Source organism: Pleurodeles waltl, chromosome 10 (genome assembly GCF_031143425.1).
Source record: "Pleurodeles waltl isolate 20211129_DDA chromosome 10, aPleWal1.hap1.20221129, whole genome shotgun sequence".
NCBI lineage: Eukaryota > Metazoa > Chordata > Amphibia > Caudata > Salamandridae > Pleurodeles > Pleurodeles waltl.
The window spans coordinates 418,052,000-418,076,699 of record NC_090449.1 but is presented as its reverse complement, the minus strand read 5'-3'; the positions used below and the strand labels follow the sequence as shown (position 1 = coordinate 418,076,699).

Here is a 24,700-nt window from a genome sequence, read left to right as displayed (position 1 = left end):
CAGAAAGCCCACCCCGGAAGTGACGTGCATGGGGGTGTCACGTGGTTTGTGAACACGTGTTGTTGGCTGGTAGAGCCACCCTTTTTTTTTTTTTGAAATGTTGCATATAAGGAGCTGGTTAGAACCGGCTGTCAAACCGCAAACCAGGGCTGAATCAGTTTGCCAAGACGCTATGAAGAGATACAATCCGATCGCCAGAAAAGCCGTCTCCTCAGGGGCCCTGAACACTATTGGTAGATATTACCGGACCCTCGCCCCTCGTACGATGGATGAGAATGCACAACAGGGTGTCCCAGACACCCGGGATACCGATGTTACAGGTTTTCAAGAGGAACTTTGCCATCGGCTTGAAAAGCTTGACCTCAAGGATGTGTCGCCCTTGATATCCCCTATTAAGGGGGCCGGCAGTGACAGCGATGTCTCGAAAGATGGATTAAGCGGGGCATCTAACGTCGTAGACATTGAAGTTGAAGAATGTGTACCACCCCCGAATTCGCCCATCTATGAAGACATGGGCTTCCAGGAGGACCCCGAGGCAGAGGCCTTTATTTTACAACCGTCAGGTGTGAGTTCAGGCGCTGTTTCTGCCCCAATGGACCTCTGCGACTCCCAAGATTTCAGAGGAGCCTCTGAGTGTGAAGCGAATGCTGAGGTTAGTAAAGACATTTTTTATTTTATTTTTTTATGCCTGTATACTCTAATGTCATACTTTTAACTAATAATGTGTCTTGTGCTTTCTGTTTGAACCCTAGAACATAACAGAAGAAAGAGAGCCTCTAGAAGGGTCAGCTCCAAAGGTTAACACCGTAAATTTTTTCTGCTTATGCTGTTCCAGACAGTCTGAAAGTATTACAAGCCAGAACAAAGAGCCTCGTAAGAAATGTGTTTGCACCTACACTAGCCACGATCTTGAAAAGGAAGCTCCGGGTGTACCCTGTGACACCATATGGCCGGTTAAAGGCTTTGCAGCTGCCGTTGTGAACGCTTGTGTTAAAAGGGATTATTATGACCTTTGCTACGGGCATAAAATTAATGACCCTCAACAGGAGGCTCACGAATGTCTATACGATACATACACTGCAAGAACAATTCGTCACGTTTGTAACCGGATAGACACTTATCGGGTATATAAGCTGTTAAGGGTTGTGTATGGGCTGTCTGCTGTGAAGAAAAGTGTCCACTGTGACATGATGAAGGTCTTGGCTGCGGCTGTCCTTGAGATCCGATACGCTGCAGAGCCATGCTCAAAACTCGACCGCATGCACGGGATGTGTCCCCCCTTTGACAAACGTATGGTAGAACGGGTTATAGAAAGACGAATGTGTGACATTTATTATAAAAACAGAAGAATGTTGTCTTTAGCCCCTCGAAAACTGTTTTAAATAAATAAATAAAGAAATAAATAAAAAATAAATTAAAAAAAAAAAAAAAAAAAAGTAGACCATAAATATGTTACTTAACGCTCCATACTTACTCACTTTTAGGAGGGGATTCCGGGTATCGAGGTGCAAGATGTCTATGAGTTACAACCGGGCTACATCTGTATCGGGAGATTGATTTTTGTGCTGGTTAAAGAAAGAATAGCTGAAATACAGCCTGTGACTCTGCGATGTCTGAACATTTCGGAACCTTCTGCCTTGTTGCAATGTAACTGCCATGAGTGTATCGCCAAGTGGTGTATCAATGGCCGGCTAAACGCATCTGTTAAATGCTGGGCCTTGGACAAAGACCACAAGCGCAAGTTAAGACTTTCACCTGAGACGGGGGTGCATGAGGCTTTGGAGAACATGACTGTAGATTATCTCACAAATAAAGGTTCTGCATTGTCCTATCTAGAACTGTATGAACTGTTGAATTATATCAGTATCCTGAGCGTTCAGAGTTATAGACGTGGGGAACGGGAAGTCATGTCTAGAGCTATTGAGAGTATAGCTATAAAAATATCAATGTTTGTGTCGCTTAGGGTTTGTAAAGGAACATGCTCTGAGTAACATGTGTAGTGAATGTTGTACTATGTATACGTTTGTAAAAAAGGCCACATTGGATCCGGGTTTTGACATTTATAAGCTATGTAGCACAAAATGTCAAATACACGCTGGTTGTATACCCCAGCCGCACATGTATGTTTTTTATGTTTAATAAAATGACCTTACACAAAACAGGTGTCTTTCATTTCGGGGTGTTGATGTGAGACAGCATGACGGATGCTGATTTAAGGAAGCTTTATTACGATAAACAGGGGGTTGGAAGTTTCGGAGGCTCCGAAGCTCTATTTAGAAGGGCTCGAGCTGAAAATGAATCTGTAAAACGTGCCAGTGTGAAGACTTGGTTAGCTGGGGAAGAGGCTTATTCGCTGCACAAACCTGCCAGGAGGCGCTTTAAGAGGCGGGCCACCGTTGTTAACGCACAGCTCGATTATCAGTGGCAGGCCGACATAATCAGTCTTCAAGATCTAGCAAAACATAACGATGGCGCCATGTATATATTAACCGTCATAGACGTCTTGTCCAAATACGCATATGCAGAGGCGTTAAACGATAAAAGTGGTACCAGCGTTACAGCTGCTTTTAAAGACATCTTCGCTAGCGGGCGTGTGCCCCAGAAACTATAAACAGACGCCGGAAAGGAATTTTTAAACAAACATTTCCAAAAATTATTAGACCTGCACGCTGTTCAACATTTTGTAACGCACACAGAGGTAAAGGCTGCTGTTGTAGAGCGTTTTAACCGTACTTTAAAGTCGAAGATGTGGCGATATTTCACCGCCAACAACACCTACAGATACGTGGATGTTCTAAAGGCTTTTATAGATGTTTATAACGCCACCTACCACAGGACAATCAAAATGGCCCCTGTTAAGGTAACAAGGGATAATTTGTTAACGGTGTGGAGAACGGTGTACGGTGGGCGTCTCACACAGAAGGTCAAGAAACCGGATTTAAAAGAAGGGGCTCATGTCAGGGTTTCAAAGTTGAAGGGGGTCTTCACCAAAGGCTACCAGCAAACATTCAGCGATGAGATATTCATAGTGGAAAGTGTGCAGCTTAAAGAAGGGGTATATATTTACAGGTTAAAGGACTACGCTGGGGAAGAGGTATCGGGTGTCTTTTACACAGAAGAGTTACAAGAGGTGCCCTACGACCCGAACAGGGTGTACAGGGTTGAAAAGGTTCTGAAAAGAAAAGGGAGCGGAGCCCGGCGACAGGCGTTGGTCAAATGGCGCGGGTGGCCCGAGAAATTTAACAGTTGGGTTCTGGCCAGCTCGCTGCACGGTGTGTGAGATATAGCTGTAAACGCTATGATGGAGAACTCCCCTTTTTATATCACGCTGCCATCCAACGCTTCGAAGGACATGTTCCCAGACAATCAGATTTCGAGTTATACAGTGAAACTTGCAAAGCCAGTGGATTTGAAAGGCCCGTGGGAGGTGGCACTAACGGAAATACAGTACCCTAGAACTTGGAATACCTTTACAAAGGCCGATGTTAAATTTCATATAAAGCGACCTCAGGATGCACTGACCTATAACTTGTCTTTCCCGCACGGCTATTACCCTACCGTCGCAACGGTGGTCGATGCCATCAACAAGTCTATAGCCAGCACTGAAGCGTATGCGAATATATATCTGGTATTGGATCACGTTAGAAGAAAGGTGGTTCTTAAAGCCCCAGAGTTCAGTACAGTGTTTAAATGTAGTGGTAAATTACAAAGGGTTTTAGGGACCGTACAGCATCACCAAAGGCAGATGGATCCAGACCCTACATGCCCCGATATTAACGGCGGTTTTTATACACTCTACGTTTATAGCGACATTGTAGAGCCGCAGAGGGTCGGGGATAGTTATTCCCCTTTGTTGAGGTGGGTCCCGGTGCAGGGTGAAAATAACGCAATGGTTAATATACAACATCACAAACTCGACTATGTTGCAATTTCTAAAAACCATTTTGACACTATAACCATCATGGTGTACAACGATCAGTCGGAGCCGGTCGCCTTTAAATACGGGAAAGTTATTGTTAAGCTTCATTTAAGGCCACGGCGCGAAGGTGACTATTAGACAGCTGCAATGGTCACCATGAAAACCTACGGGGATCCCTCGATGTACAGGGACTATTATAGAGTTCAGGCCGGGTATGGCGGTCCCCAACCCTACTTTCAAGGGGCTCCGGTTATGTATGGGGCGGGATTGGGGGGTTTCTTCCGGAGCATGTTTAGACGTGCCATGCCCTTTTTGAGAAGAGGGTTCGAAATTGCAAAACCTCATGTTAAAGCGGCAGCTACAAACATAGCCCAGGACGTTGTGGGCAGTGTAACGTCTGCGGTAGCAGAGCGCATGAATAGACAGCCCCAAGAAGGAGCGGGGTTGCTGTATAAAGCGCATGGTTTTGTTAAAAGGAAGCGAAGGGCATCGCTGCGTAGGGGGCCGCCAAGGCCCTATAAGAAGCGCCGGACTACTTCAAAAGGCCCTCACAAAAGAAGAGTCATAAGACGGAAGAGATCAACCAAGAAGAAGAGAACTCGTTCTAGTGCGAATATTTTTTAAAACATCGATCATGGCCTTCGTACACTGTGCATCGGGTGAATGCGCCAAATCTGAGTTAGATCTGTTTTCTCTCAAACCCACACAGACAAGCATTGAAAACAGTTTTTTCATGGAAGTGTCACCAATGGCCGCTCTGACACCCCTTGCACCGATAGAGTTTTATGTGTCGGGATCCACGGATATGTACCTTGATCTCAACAATACTCTCCTGCACCTCGTCTGTAAAATAACCAAAGCGAACGGTGACAACATCGAGGATGATGCTAGAGTGGCCCCTATAGCCTATCCCATCGCAACAATGTTTAATCAGGTGGACATTAACCTAGGCGATCGCCTCGTCACACAGAGTGATAACATGTATGCCTACAGGGCCTACAAAGAGAGTATTCTAAATTATAGTCGTGATGCGCTGGACACACATCTTTCAGCGGGGCTCTTCTACCGAGATACCGAAGCGCATTTGGAGAACACAGCTTTGGACGGAGACAACGAGGGTTTTAAAAAAAGAGCCAGCTTCGTCGCCGGCAGTAGGCAGTTTGACCTCCTGGGGCGCGTACATTCAGACCTTTTCTTCCAAGACAAACTGTTAGTCAACGGTATTGATCTTAAGATCAAACTCAATCGTAACAAGGACTCTTTCTGTCTCATCAGCGGTGATGCAGAGCAGTATAAACTGGTTATATTGTCAGCGAGCCTGTTTGTAAAGAGAGTGAAAGTGTCCCCAAGTGTCAGACTGGCCCATGCTGAAGCTTTACAATTATCGAACGCCAAGTATGCCATTGAAAGAGTTGCTCTGAAGATATTCAGCATCCCCGCCGGAACCCGATTAACGCAGCAGCAGAATCTATTTCTGGGGCAGTTACCGAAACTCATCATCATAGGGTTTGTGGACAATACCGCTTTTAGTGGCGCCTACAACTCAAACCCTTTCAACTTCAAACACTATGATATCAACTATGCCGCTCTGGTTCACGAGGGTGCTGTGATCCCCGCAAAACCTTTCACGCCGAATTTTGGAACATCAAATTTTGTCCGGGAATATCTAGGACTGGTCTCGATAACGGGGAAACAGCTGCGGGACTCAGGAGTAGTTGTTTCAAGGGAAGGGTATGCTGCAGGCTACACGCTGTTTGCGTTCGACCTGACGCCGGACATGGAAGATGGCGACCATTACAACCTGATCAAAAACGGAAATCTAAAAGCGGAAATACGTTTTACACAGGCACTGGCGGCCAATGTGAACATGGTTGTGTTCTCTGTATTCAACAGTGTTATTCAGATCAACCACGCCCGTCAGCTTATGTTTGACTACCATTGAAAAAGTGTAAAATAAAAATTAAAAAAATTTTTTTTTATTTTTTAAAAAAAATATATAAAATGGACACTACTGAGATACGTGACTTCTTAAGTAGACATAAATATGCTAAGAAATACTTTCTAGGGGTATACCCTAGCGATGGACTACCTGAAAAGATAGGTCCGGAAAGGCCACGTACCCTCGTCTTTAACACCGATCCCCATTACAAGGGTGGGGCACATTGGGCGGCACTGTTTCTGGATGTGGACAAGGTTATAGTGTTTGATAGTTTAGCTGAATTCCCTAAGCATAGTATTTATACAAAGCCGATATTCAAATATGTAAAAAAAGCATCACCCACTGTTGTGTATAATAAACTACGGGTACAGGATCCTATGGCCATCACATGTGGGGAACATTGTATATACTTTATTAGTAAAATGTCTGAAGGTATAACGTTTAGAAATTTTTTAAATCTATACTCAGATGATTTAGTAAACAACGATGATGTTGTTATGAAATATGTGAATGAAAACTACAGGACAATGTCACACGTTGTTAAAACAGACTCGGGTCTCTGTCAAAAGTGTAAGGTCTTGTAAAGCTGTTATTTGTACTTGTGAGTGTCTAAAATAAAAAAACATCTTAAACAAGCTTTCATCCTAGGCATTTTTTTTTTAATCCGTACTGTGTACATTTTCAAACCATTCATAAATAAAAAGATGGCATACTCCGGCTGAAAATTTAAAAGTGTTTATTACAAGCATGTTTCAACACGAACATTTACATGGTTAAACATATAAAATGAAGCACATTTTTTCGAACCGTAAAAACTTTTAACAAAAAAAAACTGTACATGTGTGCAAAATTAGATCGGTAGCCATGTGTTCATTTTGAATAGTCTCTTTTTAGGCCCCATAGGAAGATCAGCACGGTCCCGAGCGGGTGTTAGTTGTGGAAAGAAAGGCGATGTCGATATAGCGGGGCTCCTTGTAAAAATAGGGGGGGCCGGGTCTTTTAAACTTTCAAGCTTACGGCGATTCTCGGCATTTCCGATGATCGTGGAGGGAATGTTGAGTTCCGCAGCTGCATTTAGGAACTGTTCCCAGCCTCTAGGAGCTTCTCGTGTTGTTAGGGTTTTACCGTGTGTGAGACCCCGGACCAGATCATACATATGGGAACCAGCAACCGGCTGCCCTTTGTAAACGAATTCACCCCGGGCGTTCCAAGTGGTCAAATCTTTAGTAGTACTCATTTTACTGAGTAACATTTGCGCAGCCCCTCTATATTTCTGACTGATATTTTTTAAAAGGTCTAAGACAAAGGCATCAGTTGTGGGTGTGGGACCTATGTCATGAGCCTGCGTAGAGGGTCCAGGCGGCTGTTCAGCATCTGGGGTGTACAGCGTCAGTTTGGTTTTTTCAGAGGTGAGTTGCTTGTAGTATTGTAGAAAGTTTTGAAGGGCTCCTGAGTAAAGCCCTGCCTTGTCGTGGGGTTTTAAATCAGTCCGGTTCAAAATGGCTTTGATTTCCGCATCGAGACGATGTGTTTCGTTTTTGCATATGTCCCAGACGTCCGTGTTAGAAGGGGACAGATGTTCCACCTGTTGCCGGGGCACGAGGTACATTTTGTGGGCGTGCTCCATCAGGATCGCGACAATAGCCCTGTGATTAGGGGTATAGCTATACCTAACAACGACCCTATAAAGCCTCCTGACTGTTTGAACAGTTTTCTTTTGGAAAGGAGTGAAGCCCTCTTATTGCTGAGCTTCTTAATAATGTGGCGTTTCTTCTTCAGAACCCGGAACTGGCGCGTTGATATAGGTACATTACCTTTTAGGGTGTTTAGGGCTATTTCTGAAATGGCGGCCACTAAATCATCCGTGGCAGCGCAGAGGATGGCTTTTCTTCTCGCGGGGCTGGCCGTGATCAACATTTTTAGAAGTCCTAAATTACGTCGTAACCGCGCAGACATTGTGGGGACCTTATATTACAAGGTTTAGAGTGTAAATGTTATAAGCAGCTTTTTACTTGTTCTTTTTATAGTTTTTGGACACTGTTTTAGGCGTGTAGGCGACTGGGAAGTCCGGGGGTATTATGCCGGATCGTAGTCTGTAGTCTTCAAAAGTGTTGGGTTTCAAATCCACCAGTAAGTAGCCGTGGGGTTTTGCTGTAGCATCGTTAAAGGCATCCATGAAAAACTGGGTGTTGCCGGGGTACATTTGTTTAGCTATAATTGAGATTTGAAGTTTGTCTCTAGGGTTTTTAAATAAGACCAGGTATGAGGCGTTGAGAGTTATGGACCGGCTGCTCTTGCCCTTGTAAAACAGGTTCTGCACTATATAGCATAGGCTCAGATTGCGGTGGTGTGAATATTGCGTAAAAGCCCGCTCAAGCTCGGGGTGGTCCCCTCCTTCACGCATGAGGTCATCCACCACGACCATGTTTACAAGGTGTTTTGGTAGCAAGTCATCGTCGCTGAGATTATCGGGGATACCCTCTATAAATCGAATGTGGGGAAATTTTAGGGTGAGCTCAGTGTAAAGATCCTGCCAGCATGAATAAAGCCACACGATGTTGTTAGGGGTCTGAGATAAAACACCGGGAGCGTTTTCTAACAGTTTCTTTATAAAAAAACTTTTACCGCTATTGGAGGGCCCCGCTAAAACGCAGGAGAATGGGTGCTGCAGTCTGGTGTCCATATCTGGGTGATGTTCAAACCTCTAATGGCTTTTAGTAACCGTAAGGCAGTGTTTTGTAGTCCGTTGTGAGGACCCGTTTGTCAAACACTACTCTTAAGGTTTTAAACATAGGCTGTGTTGTAATTTCCCATTTTTTCTTGGACCTGACTATGCTCGGATGGTTTACAACAATGGCTTTGCTATTTTTGTGATCGCTCGATGCAGAGTATTCGTGCACCAGGCCCTTCAGACTGTCAAAGTTTATTTTAATCGTATTGTTGACGTTTAAAGTGATACCTTTGACTTTCATGCAAACCTTGTTGCTTGAGGTCTTATAACTGTACGTCTTAGGGCCTGATGAGGTAAATTCCTGTATATACTCCCCCTTTTCGAGCTCGCTGGTCAAATCCCCTAGATAATCACCCAGCGGAGGATCTTCATCACCCTCTTTACTCACAAAGATAACAGAGTCAGTGTCATGGTACAAACACCGTTCCTGAAGCTGGTCCAACAACCTGTAAAGCTCTAACCTGGCGTGAGCGGTTGTGAAGCATGCTATAAAGATGTTTATATTGTTACACGTTGTGGGGTACTCTTTGGCGTATTTCCAGCATAGAACGGCCGTCTCGTCGTCAATAAATTCACAACTGGATACGTCATAAACAGGTGTGAATATGTACTTAAAAAGCTCATCCGGATCTGTGACGATGGATGTGTTTGACAAATTGGTCCGCTGTGCGAACTTTCCCCACAAGGAGTTGAGACAGAGCTTAGCTAACTGCCGGCGGGCGGGGTTAACCTTAATGAACGCAGGTCTCAGTTTAATACCCTCGCGAGCTTTGTAATCAGCGATATACTTTTTCTTTGAGGGCTCATCGACACACCATTCTGGATACCCCGAGGCCTCCTGCTTGTCTCTAAGAAACAAGTTTATGTACTCAGAAAAGAGCTGTGTTGTTGTATTTGGAAAGTGCCAGACTTCCAGGATTTTACCAAGACGATACCCTTTCTCTAGGGCCGTCTGCACCTCAATGGTACACCAAGTCCCTTCCAGCAGCCTCTGCTCATCACTATGCCGACATTCGCTAAGCTGTTTACTTTCAGCGCAGGTACGGCATAGGGGGAACATTAGCTTACCGTCGACTCTATAAGGGAGCACCGGAAAGTAAAGTTTCCGCGGAGGGTGAATCTGACACTTAATGATTCCAAAGTACTCTTTGAGAGGTTTAAAGTTCCTGTATACAATTGTAGGGTGGCCCACAGGGTACAACTTCACCTTGTTCACAAATGGATACAGACTAGTGAAGTCGTAGTAATGTATTTTCTCACCAGGGCCAGCTACACGGTACAATTGAATGGCGTTTGTACGGCCGCCGAATAAGGCGTCACGGGGCTCCAGCGGTGAAGGTAGCTGCCGGCTCTTAATAAAAGTGCTCAGTGCGCCATCTTTCGATAGCTCAGTTACCCAATCATGTTCCCAGAGAGTTCTCAGAACAAACCCACAACTCTCAATATACTGCGCCTTTGCCAGAGTCCGGCGGTACAGATGTTCAAACGTGGTGCCCTGCAGTCTATTAAATTCATGGGGTTTGTAACACTGAGGGCAACCATGGTAAAAACACCCGTTGAACTCAAAGGCCGTTGGAACACCGTTAATTAATGCATACCCGTCTAGATAGTAGCGGCCTAGACGGTATTCGCCGCCCTGCAAAGCGTGCTGAATGAAGATGCTCTCATTCGCAGAGACGTACATGAGCCACTGAATAGAAGGTGTGGAGTAACGTTTCTGCTTGCCGTTATAGAGGTCAGGTGGTATTAAGGCGATAGTTTCAGACCTTAAAAACATGTGTTTATAAATAGACATGCACATTGAAGCCAGAGTAATGTTTTGAAATGGGTTCAGGTATACAGTTATTTTTTTTTCACGCTCGCACGGATCTGTTTCAATAAACACGACCCGCTTCGTCATCGCCACCACAACATCTCTGAATAGGTTGCATGCTTTTCGCAATATCATAACGTCCGCCTGACAGTATGCTCTCAATTCAGTTTGGAAATGAAACCGTTTTTCACGGTTTTCATCGTACCACTGTAGAAAACTCTCTTTTTCAGAGGGCATCATATAATCGCAACCATAACTGTCGGGCGGAGGCATAGGCCCGAAGTAATTCTGATTAGCCCATGTGTTAAAAAAGTGTGGGAAATAACCTTTACAGCCTTCAAACCCAAAGGCTTTTGGCAGTTTGCTCAACTTCATGGGCAGAAAATTCAAGGTGTCTATGAACCTAATGTCAAAAGGCACAACCTTAAGCAGCATTAGTTTGGAACCTTGGGTTATGAGACTAACGGGAAGCTTTTCATGTATCAGGTCCCTGATAATGAAAAAAGAATCATATGCTTTGGAGTTGTGAGCCAGAAATGTATAATCCTGGTATCGGGGTTGCATAAATGTGAGGAGGAAATCATTCACGCAAGCCCTACCTTCAAACTCCCAGCTCCCATCACCGGTTAGATGGTGGGCGTAAATATAGTTTGGTTGGTGCACCCCCGTCTCTTGCGTACACTCTATGTCAAATACGATATAGTCTTCTGTTTTTTTCTGGTAGTGACTTCTGAGCATGTAACACTCATGGGTTGTTCCGGCTATAAAAGGAGCTGTACACCTAGGGCACTGCATACCTTCACATTTGTGATCGACAGGTTTATAACGGCCGCAAGTCCCACAGTCGGCTTTAAGAACACATTGGGCGAGGCCTATGTGCGTGTTTAAGCAGTCTTGCGACCGACAAAACAGCTTGCACGTTGGACAGTTCACTTTCAGAGCATTGTCATTGACACAACCGTCCCTCTGACACATTTTACAGTGTAATTCACACTGGTGTTTGGTCCGGTTGTTGTATATGTGATCGCAATGCTCACACACATACTTGGCGCCTAGAAAACCCTTCAGGTTCAAGACACCGTAAAAGTGGTTTTCATGGTGTAGCACATACACGGTCTTGTTTTTCACACCTTCATTGGTAGTGAAGTACTTCCAAGAACCTGCATGGTATAGAACTTTAACCGTCACGGCGAAGTGATTCTCAAAAAGTCCCAGATCCCCAAAACCGACCATTTTGTCAGTCGGTATCTGAAGCGCCTCATGTGCTGCTACAGCCATCGCCATAATGACGGCGTCTGGGGTAGAGCGGTCCATCAATAAGCCTGCAATGCTTGCGGCCAGACACATGTTGGTAGCTCCGGTATTAAAATCGAGCAACCATTGTGATTTCTTGTCAATGATTTTACTGTACATAACGCTCTTTAAGGCTCTGGAAGCACCCCCCTCGCGCCCCCTAACAACGAGGGAGATGATTCTAAAGGACCCGTACGCCAGTAATTCAGCCTTGCTCTGTAAAAGTTTAGATAGGTTTTCTAAAAACGTTACAGCGTCAAACACATCCCGAGATGACCGTCTGGTGAACAGGGGACTATTGAGACCCTGTCCCTGAAAACGCATCTGAAAGAAATCATTAGGACCCACATCGTGTAACAATCGTTCGATCAGCGTTTGCACAGCCTGATGTATAGCTATGATGCCATGATCTGAGGAGTGTAGGCGATCTAGGTTAACGAACCTAAACTCCTCATAGTGTTCTGTAGCGTTAAACCGCTCTACAACACGACTATACCGTCTCACACTTTCCATAAAAACTGGTTCTGAAGCCTCAGTTTGAGAATTACTGGTTGTTGGAGAGCTCCCAGGGGTGTGGTTAGATGTAGGTGTGTTTTTAGACCTTCTGGTAACGCAGAGTCTGGCTTTCTTTAACTTTTTTATTACCAGCTTGCGTTTTCTAGAGCTACCAAGCCACTCTGGCTTCTTATGGGCCCATCTGGTTTTTGGTAAACGACCCCCGCCGATCTGAACAATGTCTGGCTTGTTTACAAATGGTGACACTGACACTACACCGACTTCGGACGGGGCTCCTCCAGACTGCTTAAGGCTGAGACGGCTCGGACCGCCACCCCCAGACGGCCTGTAAAGACCAGCAGCACCTCCTAACTCTATATTTTGAGGTCTTATGGGTGCAGGGCTTGGGGGTTGACATGACCTCTGACTATTGAGCGCTCGTAAAACTCTTAGAGCTCTACTAAGCAGGTGCTGGGGCTTCTTTTCATATTTAGACCTATGGTCCCCTGTACTGGTAAATGTAGTTCTAACATTCCCCGGGTATGTACGCTCACCTAGTCATGACGGGATGTTACCCATGGCAACAATTGTTGAAGCGCAAGTTTGGGCCATTGTGTTTCTACACCGAGCCATCAGCTGTTTTAAAGCCTTTATGCTAGCTCTGGATGCCCCTCTATTACCGTCGTTCTTACATAGTTTTAAAGTTTTTAGACGGAGTTGGCATTTTAACTGTCTGAACGAATGATGGATTTCTTTAACGTAGTTGTCTAGAACTCTAGCCCGGCTTGAAAGGTTTGTTTCAAGGCCAGTACTTGTGACACTAGAGGGGTGATTGCCAACTCCCTGAGCATCCCCAGTTATAGGACAGCGGACGTTGTTATCACCCCCAATCACGGCTGAGGGATCAGAGCGGGACGTAAAAACAGGATTCCAGTGTGAACATCCAGGAGTTTGAGAGCCCTGATCATCGCTCGAGGGTGTTCCAAAACTCTGATTTTGCGTTCCGCTACACCCTATACTGCTGTCGGGGTATATTGATGATGATGGTGAAGACCATTGCGCACGGGCACTTGGCGCAGGACTGGTGGGGTCGTATGCCCCCGGGGGTGTATCGGGGGACATCAGACATGGGGATGCCGGGGCTTCAGAACTTTGGGTAGTACCAGCTAGAGCCTTAAGAAGCTCTATACAGTGGGAGTAGGGATCCTCTGCAGGGTGATCATTTTCCATGGAGGGGTCACATAACACAGCTGGGATAGTTGTACACCCTGGAGAGGTTAGGTCGAGGCCAGACACGCCGGTATTAGAACTCTGGGCCCTAGGGGGAGCCGGTTGTACCTTAACAAAATTTTTAAAAGACAGGTCTAGAGGCCCTGATTGTTGCTCAGGGTTCTGGAACTTCTTCCTACGATTCTTTAAGGACAGCCGATTTATTTTAGGGTTGCTGCACTGTTTTGGGGACCCTCCAGAGGCTTCACAAGGTGCAAACAGTTGGGCGCTTGGTGTTGTAAGAACAATAATGTCCGGATGGTCACACCCCAAACCCGGGATAGTTGTTGCAGAAGTGCCCGCTGTACTAGGTATTCCCTTTATGATGGATGATGTGGTGTCGTTATGAGTTGTACCTGGTCCAGGAGCGACGGATGTGGAGATGTTGCAGGGCGGGTCTCGGTGCTCGGGTTGGCTCACGAGTACCGATGACTTTGTGGGGTTTTGAACCGTCCCAGTGTAGACCTTTAAAGATGACATCTGCGGCTTAGGCTGAGGGCCGGCGTCTCCGGAGCTCTGGTGTGATGATTCTAGGACGTAAAGATAGCAAAATATAGATTAGGGCTAGTTAGAGCGGCTATACCTATGGGTCGGAAAGACGTTTAGACACACGCTGCACTGTATACACCAAACTCTACATTTTCTTAAACTCACCATGGTTTTTCCGGCTTGAGGGGCCCTTCTTAATGGGCGGGCCGTCCTTAGAACCAGGGGACTTCCTTTTGCGGGGCTGGCTTTTAAGCTTTGCATCCAAATTCCGGATCGCTTCATCCACAGGGACCCCTCGGGATAAAAAACATAAAAAATAATGTTACACATACAAGATAATACATAGACTATACGAACTCACTATGATGACCAAATATAGGTCTGATTGTAGGGCTTGTTAGGTTTTCAGAGAGGGTTACAAAAAGAACCCTAATATTTACCTGCAGTAACGTTAGCCTGTGACAAGGTGTTTGACCCATCTTGAACATGAAGGATTTGTTGGAGAGAGGCAAGCGCGCACCTGAGTTCTGCATCATAACCTATGCAAACACATGGGTGCCCATTAGAAGTAAAATAAAAAAATAACATTCCTGACAACGTCGTTCAGAACGACCAAGGGCCTGTAACTCACCTTGCTGCACGGTCTCCATTTGCACAGGGGGTTCCCCAGACTCTTGACAGTCCTGTGTACAAGAGAGACAGATTTACCTTTAAACATACCACAAGTCATCTTCTACGTCCGAACCCTTCATAAAAGCACAACAAGGGTAGGACAAAAAGAAAAAAAAAAAAAAATTAAAAATAAATTTAAAAAAAAAAAAAAAATAATAATAAATAAAAAAAAAAAAATTATAAATAAAAAAAAAAAAAAATTTTTTTTTAAAAATGTATCTATCAAGATTCAAATTGTTGAATCCCTATGTTCTGTAAGTATAAATACATATTGACAACTGTAAAACTTTTCTCAAAAACTATACACGGTTTAATAAACAAATTCCACATGGTGGCGCTCTTGCATAATACTACCTCTAGGACTGTCTCTATAAGACATAGACTGGAAAGTGGATCCTAGGATCCAGGCCTGGTTTTCACCTTAGCTGAACAAGGCTGTGAACCATGTGTGGGGGCGGAGCTCAGTCTAAACTCCTAGCTGAGCCAATTCCAACACCACACAGTCTTTGTTTTAAAAGAAAAAGAAAATGGCCGGATGTGGATGCAACATGTGTGAGGTCCTGGGTTTTTTCAAGGCAACAAAATCAGATCCAAAGCCATCCTGAACTAAGGTGAGTGGGCTGGGGTACTTGAGGGGTCTGAAAAGCTTTTAGCAGGGATAGTTATTTTTTAATCATTATTATTTTTTATTGATTTCAACATCTTTTATTTTTAATGTGTGTGATTTAAAAACAACCTTCTAGGCCCCAAGGGTCTCCTAAACCCCAGGGTCACACTTGCCATATATATTTTTATTTTATTTTTTATTTAAAAAGGCTGCCCCATGGAGACCTGGGGAGCTCTGGGCCTCCTGTTCAGGGCCCTCAAGGCCACACAGGCCTTATTTTTATTTAAAAAAAAAAAAAAAAAATGTTGCCCTAAGGGACCTTGGGGTCCCCAATCCCAAGGCCCCCAAAACGCTATTACTTTATTTTTCATTTATATATGTACGGGCCCTAGGGCCCAAGCGCGAGAGGTCAGGATCCCACCGAACCTGGCCTCCCGCCATTACTCCTTATTTTTTTTAAACGCATTTTAAAATGTTTAGTAATGGCGCCCACGCGCTATTACTAAACATTTTAAACTATTGCTGCACTTTGACGGCAAGCGACCGGCTCTCAGAGACCCCAGGGAACACCCCGAGGTCTCTGTGAGCCGGTCAGAAGGTTTAATTAGAGAGAATGCCGCGCTGAAACACGCGCGACATTCTCTCTAATTAAACCTTCAACGCGGCTCTCAGAAGCCGCTGGGGTGTTCCCCAGCGGCTTCTGAGAGCCGCTGTGTTAATGCAGACATGCGAGGTCTCCGAGGCTGTAGCCGCTCGGAGACCTCGTTATCAAGTTAGCAGATCTCTTCTCGGAGGCAGCGCAACCTCCGAGAAGAGATCTGCTAACTTGATAACGCTGTCTCCGGGCGTTTACAGCCTCGGGGATCGGCGTTATTAACACAGCAAAACTGCTCTCAGAGGCCGCTAGGACTCTGAGAACCGTTTTGCTAAGTTAATAACGCCGGTCTCTAGAGCGCAGGACGGCTCAGGGGACCCGCGTGATTAAATTAGCAAAACTGCTCTGAGAGACCTACGACCTCTGAGAGCAGTTTTGCGAAGTTAAATACGCGGGCCCCAGTGCGCAGGACGGCTCTGGGGCCCTCGTGATTAACTTAGCAAAACTGCTCTCAGAGACCTCGAGGTCTCTGGGAGCAGTTTTGCTAACTTAAATACACGGGCCCCAGAGCGCAGGACGGCTCTGGGGACCTGCATGATTAACTTTACAAAACTGCTCTCAGAGACCTCGAGGCCTCTGAGAACAGTTTTGCTAACTTAAATACGATGGCCCCCAGAGCGCAGGATGGCTCTGGGGAGCCCTTGATATGAACATTTCGGCGCGGCTCTCAAGAGGCATCGCAGTCTCTTGAGAGCCGCGCCGAAAAGTTCATATCATGGGCCCCCCAGAGCGCTGGTTGACTCCTTGGAGCATAGTTATTAATTTTAGAGCTCTGCACCCCGAAACTCATGGCGCTGAGCTCTAAAATTAATAACTATGCCCCCCAAAAGCTCACCTCTTAAACATAAGACTGCCGCCATTAAATGTGTGAACACAGAATCCTGATATACATAGAACAATAAATACACCCCAAGGAAAAAAAAAAAAAAAAATGAGTGCCCTGTACAAATTAGGCACTACCCCACACCCCGTGAAAATAAGTGCAGACCCTCAAAAAATACATGCCCTTACACAGCCCTTGAACATACAAGTACAACTTAAGCCCCGCCGCCATCCTGCAAAATGAGTGCAGATCATCAAAATACATACAAGTGCATAACACAAGAACCCATAAGTACAAATTAAACATGGCCATCAGCCCACAAAATAAGTGCAGACCCTCAAAAATATATGCCCATACACAGACCCTGAAATGGCAAGTACAAATTAAACCTTGGTGCAACCCTACAAAATAAGTGCAGACCCTCAAAAATACCGACAGATACATAGCCCCAGAACCTACAAGTACAAATTAAGCCACGTCGCCATCCCACAAAATGAGTGCAGATCATCAGAAACTCATGTAAATGCTCAACATAAGATTCATCCTGTACAAATTAGGCAGCACCATTACACCCCACAAAATAAGTGCGCTCACGCGAAAAAAAATACAAATACATAGCACACGAACCCCACAAATACCCATTAAAAGAACACCATCCCACAAAATGAGTGCAGATTTTCAAAAATACATGCCCATACACAGGTCCAGAACCAGCAGGTACAAGTTAAGCAGTACCAATACAATCCCCAAAATAATTGCGCCCCCCATAAAAATACAGACAAATACATAGCACAAGACCCTACTCGTACCATTTAAACAAAATCACCCCACAAAGTAATTACAGTATCTCAAAAATACACTAATAGCAGCTTTTACATTTTTTATTTTTTATTTATTTTTTAAAAGCAGGCATTTTACATCTCTATGTATAGTTAAACAGATTGGTGCTAATGTCATTGTTAAACTTTAGTAAAACACATACACACATCACACTGTTACAGACCTTAAGTAGAAGATGTTCAGCATCACCAGTCTGAGCTCTGCCCTTCATGTTTCCAGCCATTATGTCCTGATGCGTCCCTGCTTGCCACAAATGTCAGTATGTAGTTCAGAAAAAAAAGAGGCCTGTGAAGTTGGGGGGTTCTTATACTAGGATCACAGTGGTAATTATGCCTGGGCTCTGTGATTGGTGGGACTTGAAAATAGGCATCTGTTATAGGTTAGCAATACTTGTCCTTTGTTGTGTTTCAACTTTTAATTACTGGGTCTGTTTTATAATTTAACCCCACCTCTGTCACCCCTGGAAAGAATGTAAGCCCATCTCTGTTTTAGATTAGCCATGCCACAACAACCTCTGTTGTGTTTCAAACTTTTAATTACAGGGTCAGTTTCTAATTTAACCCCACCTCTGTCACCCCTGGAAAGAATGTAGGCCCATCTCTGTTTTAGATCAGCCATGCCCCTCAACCTCTGTTGTGTTTCAAACTTTTAATTACAGGGTCAGTTTCTAATTTAACCCCACCTCTGTCACCCCTGGAAAGAATGTAGGCCCATCTCTGTTTTAGATCAGCCATGCCCCTCAACCTCTGTTGTGTTTCAAACTTTTAATTACTGGGTCAGTTCTGGGACCCCCTGAAAGAATGCAGGCACATATCTGTTTTAGATTAGCCATGTCACAACAAACTCTGGGGTGTTTCAAACTTTTAATTACATGGTCAGTTTTCTAATTTAAACCATCTGTGACCCCCTGAAAGAATGCAGGCACATCTCTGTTTTAGATTAGCCATGCCACAACAACCTCTGGGGTGTTTCAAACTTTTAATTACAGGGTCAGTTTCTAATTTAAACCAGCTGGGAACCCATGAAAGAATGCAGGCCCACCTCGGTTTTAGATTTACCTCTCTACAATGATAGGCTGGCTCTAACATAAGCAGCATTTGACCATTCCCACTTTATTTATTTTTTGGATTAGCCAACAGTGTGGAGGTTTGACCAGACCGCCCACTTTGCAGCCCTGTGCAGAGGCCCCCTAACTGGCACTTGGGCATGAATGTCTGACATGTCCAGACCTGTCCCTCTCAGGCTCTGAAACCACTTGCACAACACTAAGTCATACTTTTTTACACAGCTCATAGGCCAAAACCCAGGGGCTAGGACCCAGACACAGGGCTAACATGGGACACCACGTGTTCACAAACCACGTGACACCCCCATGCACGTCACTTCCGGGGAGGGCTTTCTGGGACACCGGAAGTCCCAGCCACCGGATATGACGTCATTTCCGGGGGGCGGGACAACTGTCACTTTTAATATGGTGATTAAAGGTATCCCTTCCTACTACTAACCTCATTATACAAGAAGGAAAAGACTAGATGGGTGGCTCTCAGTCTATCACCCTTGTCAAGCAAAAAAATGGCAATTGACAAAAATACAAAACAACAAATAAAACACGTATGTCTTCCACTATATATATTTCATGCTGCCGTGAACAACCGTATCTCAAAAAGACTGCATCATATGGGTTCCTTGAATCTGAGCAACATTATGTGGAAGGAATGTAGTCCAAGGGTTAAACGGTTTACTTCTCATCTCTATTAAATATAAGTAATTGTACAGGATCTTTTTTAAGTCAAAAGGGAAATGACTTTCAATCATCACCCTAGTTGGATGGTAAAGAAGTCAGAAAATTAATATCTGACATGGTTTAGCCCCTGCAAGAAGGCAGAGCTGCAAAATGTTGGTTGGTCACCAAATATATTTAATTTCGAAGATCTCTTACTATTACACGAGTCTTGTGGCGGTCCACACCACGGTCGTCACCCACGTCCCTAGGTTAAAGGATAACCATTTCTTTTTCTCAGGATAAGCAGGTGGTCCTTGCCCTCCGAAGGCCGTGACAAGTGCCTCCTCGATCCCGACACGCTGGCAAGTCGTCAAACAATAGATGAGGCCCCGAGACCACTGCTGCTCAGTGGCCCTTGAGGCAGTGGTGACTACATCTTGAGCTCCTTTAAACATATTCCCTTTGATATAGCAGAGGTTCAGTGCAGCTGCTGGGGGGCATGTGCCTATGAGTCACCTTGTTTGTTTACTCCAACCAATCTTCCTAAAGTTATCCTTCGGGATTCAAGTTAAGTGTGTAATAAATGGTAAACAGCTTGTTTTTGTTACTTAAGCTATTCAGAAATGCACACACCGACCACTCTTCTAACCGCTGCCTCTCCAGTTTGCAGTTGAACGCTTAAGTGATATAGGAAACCTTTCGTGTGATGCTGCTTTTCAGCCAAAACCGACACTTTCCTACCACCAGTGCTTAACTTGTGCATCACTTGTTGGGGATTGGAGTTTATTTTTAGTCATGAGACTTTGACCCCAGGCCAGAGAGAAAATGGCAGAAAAAGGAGAGAGAAGGAGGAAGAGAACAGTAGGAAAACAGTGACTAAGGGAGAAAGCAGGGACGACAAAGAACTAACAAGGGTGTCAGAAAGGGACAGCTAGTTGACGAGTTGGATAAATGAGGCATGAGATGGAATCAGGAGTAGGTAGTCTTGGTATTTGGCAACCCTGATATTCAGCTCTGAAGAAAAACTGCAGTTAAATTATTAAGGTTAATATTTATCCTTAATCCAGAAATGTGCTACTACCAGATTGTGAAAATAAACTCTTTAAGATTGTATGGTTTTTAACTACTTAAAGGTTAATGCCGCCACCATGTCCTTTCATACTATGCAAGTTAATGTATGCCTAATCATTTGGACGTAAGCAGATTAACAGATACAATTAAAGACGGGTAAAAGTGAATAACGGGTGTTTTTCACCAAGGGAGGTCTGCTCTTGCCTATTTCACCAAACAAAGTAGAGCAGACTTTGAGTTATATATGATGTCACTCAGAAGCCTGAGGTAAAAAACATCCCTGTTTTTCACTTTTACCCACATTAAAGGTTATGTCTTGTATGGCCCCCCATGATGCCAACCAAACTCCCATGACCTGGGTCACTCAAAAACAGTCGCAATATGCATTTTGCAGTCCCAAAGTACGTAAGATGTCAATGTACTAAGAGAGTCAGAGATAGAGGTAAGCCGAAACTGAGAGGGTGGCCTGTAGAAACGGACAGAGGAGAGACCTAGAGAAAGAAAGTCCCTTGGAAGGTGTGTGCCCAGGACATTTGCTCACTTTGTCCATGTCATAAAAAAATGCCTTTGGGTGTTGGTCGATACCATTTTCTGTTTGCGAATGCTGTGATGGGTGCTGTGGTTCGGCATGAGAGTTGTGTTTCCTGGTTCATGACGGGAGGCATAATCTTTTTGTTTAGTGCCAATGGAGAACTACCACATACCATCGGTATGACCTTTGCCGCTGTGCTGGCCCAAAGAAAGTATGGTGTTGAAGCTTCTAGAGTGCCAGCTGTGCTGTTTGTTGTTAAGATATAGGCGTGGTTAGTTCAAGTGTTCTTTGATTTAATGCTGTTTCAACGCATCCCTATGCTATCTATATGGTTCTTGCTCTTGGTTCTGTGTTGGCCGTATGGGCACATCATTGTTTCCTGCTAGAATGTTATACAATGGTTGTGGTGCTTAGTGATGAGATATATGATTGTTGGCTCCACCTGTGTCACAGCATTAAAGCCAAGCAGTCTGGTGGGTCCCATTTAAAATGTTAAATTATGTTGCATTCGACTTTGCACATACGTGTATTAACCCCTTCACTGCCAGGCCTTTTCCCCCTCCTGTGCCAGGCCTTTTTTTGCCTATTTGGAATAGTTCTTGCTTAGGCCCTCATAACTTTTTGTCCACATAAGCTACCCACGCCAAATTTGCGTCCTTTTTATCCAACATCCTAGGTATTCTAGAGGTACCCAGACTTTGTGAGTTCCCCTGAAGGAGGCCAAGAAATTAGCCAAAATACAATGAAAATTTCATTTTTTAAAACAAAATGGGAAAAACGGGCTGCAGAAGAAGGCTTGTGGTTTTTTCCCTGCAAATGGCATCAACAAAGGGTTTGCGGTGCTAAACTCACCAGCTTCCCAGCTTTCAGGAACAGGCAGACGTGAATCAGAAAACCCAATTTTTCAACACAATTTTGGCATTTTACTGGGACATACCTCATTTTTACGATTTTTTTGTGCTTTCAGCCTCCTTCCAATCAGTGACATAAATGGGTGGGAAATCAATGCTGGATCCCAGAAACCTAAACATTTCTGAAACGTAGACAAAATTCTGAATTCAGCAATGGGTAATGTGTGTAGACCCTACAAGGGTTTCCTGCAGAAAATAACAACTGAATTATAAAAAATATTGAAATTGATGTGAAAAAAACAGCCATTTTTCTCTACGTTTTACTCTGTAACTTTTTCCTGCAATGTCAGATTTTTGAAAGCTATATACTGTTACGTCCGATGGACTCTTCTGGTTGCGGGGATATATAGGGCTTGTAGGTTCAGAAAGAACCCTAGGTACCCAGAGCCAATAAATGAGCTGCACCTTGCAGTGGGTTTTCATTCTATACCGGGTACACAGCAATTCATTTGCTGAAATATAAAGAGTCAAAAATAGGTATCAAGAAAACCTTTGTATTTCCAAAATGGGCACAAGATAAGGTGTTGAGAAGCAGTGGTTATTTGCACATCTCTGAATTCTGGGGTGCCCATACTAGCATGTGAATTACAGGGCATTTCTCAAATAGACGTCTTTTTTACACACTGTCTTATATTTGGAAGGAAAAAATGTAGGGAAAGACAAGGGGCAATAACACTTGCTTTGCTATTCTATGTTCCCCAAGTCTCCCGATAAAAATGGTACCTCACTTGTGTGGGTAGGCTGAGTGCCTGCGACAGGAAATGCCCCAAAACACAACATGGACACATCACATTTTTCCACAGAAAACAGGTGTTTTTTGCAAAGTGCCTAACTGTGGATTTTGGTCTCTAGCTCAGCCGGCACCTAGGGAAACCTACCAAACCTGTGCATTTTTGAAAACTAGAGACCTAGGGGAATCCAGGACGGGGTGACTTGTGGGGCTCTCACCAGGTTATGTTACCCAGAATCCTTTGCAAACCTCAAAATGTGGCTAAAAAAACACCTTTTCCTCACATTTCGGTGACAGAGAGTTCTGGAATCTGAGAGGAGCCACACATTTCCTTCCACCCAGCGTTCCCCCAAGTCTCCCAATAAAAATGGTACCTCACTTGTGTGGGTAGGCATAGCACCTGCGACAGGAAATGCTCCAAAACACAACGTGGACACACCACATTTTTTCTACAGAAAACAGAGGTGTTTTTTCCAAAGTGCCTACCTTTGGATTTTGGCCTCTAGCTCAACCGGCACCTAGGGAAACCTACCAAACCTGTGCATTTTTGAAAACTAGAGACCTAGGGGAATCCAAGACGGGGTGACTTATGGGGCTCTCACCAGGTTCTGTTACCCAGAATCCTTTGCAAACGTCAAAATTTGGCTAAAAAACACCTTTTCCTCACATTTCGGTGACAGAGAGTTCTGGAATCTGTGAGTAGCCACAAATTTTGTACCACCCAACGTTCCCCTCAGTCTCCCGGTAAAAATGATACCTCACTTGTGTAGGTGGGCCAAGTGCCTGTGACAGGGAAGAGCCAAAAACATGTCAAAATTGAGGGGGAACCAAAGCAGGTCCAAAAGGGCAGTTTGAAAAAAAATATTTTTAGGCTGACAAGTGGGGCAGAATTTCTATCGGTATAGATGAGACAATGCTGGGTGGTAGGAATTTTGTGGATTCCTGCAGATTCCAGTATGTTCCATCACAAAAATGTGGGAAAAATGTGTGATTTCCTGCAAAGTTGGAGGTTTTCAGGGCATTGTGGGTAAGAAAATGGTGCGGGGTGCATGTGAAGCACACCACCATGGACTCACCCAGATGTTTAGTTTTCAGATGTGTCTAGGTCTTGTGGATTTTTCTACATGGCAGCGTCCCAAAGTCCAAAAAGTGCAGCCCTCACCATTCCAAGTGGGACAATTCTGAGAGTTAGCCAAGCTCTCATGGCCCTAATGTAAAACCAAAACCCCAAATAATCAAATGCCCACTTGCTTGGCGTGGAATAAGATGATTTAGTGTGCGGGGGAGAGCTGAAAGACTGTTACCCCCTTCAGTTGGGGTGGGTGCATAACCATGCCCATACTGGTTGGTAGCCACCACCCCACAATTTTTTTTTTTTTAAATTCCCTGGCATTTAGTAGGCTTCCTGCCCCCGGGGTGTAGATCGGGGGTAATTGCCCCATCTGCCCACTGGTGGGCAGAACAACTTTGGCCCTATTTATTTGCGGTGGGGGTATGGCCATACTCCCACCCTCTTATTTTGAAAAAAAATCTTCCATGGTCTCTGGTGGGCTTTCTGCCCCCCTTGAGGGCAGATGGGCCTTCCAAAAATAAGCCGATCTGCCCCCAAGGGGGGCAGATATGGCCAACAGTAATGTGCCCACATGGGGAGCGACCCTTGCCCAAGGGGCTGCCCCCCCAAACACAACACGCACACCAATCCCTGGAGCCTAAGTGGTTTCTGCCCCCCTGGGGCAGATCGGCCTAATAGAAATAGGCCGATCTGCCCCCAAGGGGAGCAGAAATGACCTAAAATAAATTTGCCCCCCAGGGGAGCGACCCTTGCCTAAGGGGTCGCTCCCCTTGCGTGAAATTGGCGCAAACCAATAATCCCTGGTGCCTAGTGGATTCTGCCCCCCTTGGAGGCAGATCGGCCTAATAAAAATAGGCAGCTCTTCCCCCAAGGGGGCAGAAATGGTCCAAAGATAATTGTGCCCCCAGGGGAGCGCCCCTTGCCTAAGGGGTTGCTCCCCACATATAACAAAACAACAAAAAAAATCTCTGGTGCCTAGAGGTTTCTGCCCCCCCCCCCGGGGGTAGATCAGCCTAATTGCAATAGGCTAATCTGCCCCCAAGGGGGGCAGAAATGGCCTATAAAATAATTGCCCCCCCTCAGGAGAGCGACCCTTGCCTAAGGGGTCGCTCCCCT

At 44.9% G+C, this 24,700-nt stretch overlaps 1 protein-coding gene and 1 long non-coding RNA gene across 2 annotated transcripts in view; one reads left to right on the top strand and one right to left on the bottom strand.

The window, feature by feature from the left end:
* Positions 1–24,700, top strand: part of LOC138261580 (galanin receptor 2b-like) — a 776,066-nt gene that overhangs the window by 304,139 nt on the left and 447,227 nt on the right. The window lies entirely within an intron of this gene.
* LOC138261578 (uncharacterized) lies at positions 13,953–14,533 on the bottom strand. Its single transcript, XR_011199117.1, has 3 exons — positions 14,389–14,533; positions 14,114–14,242; positions 13,953–13,989 (listed from the first exon to the last, which is right to left on the bottom strand). It is a non-coding gene; the product is annotated as an uncharacterized lncRNA (long non-coding RNA).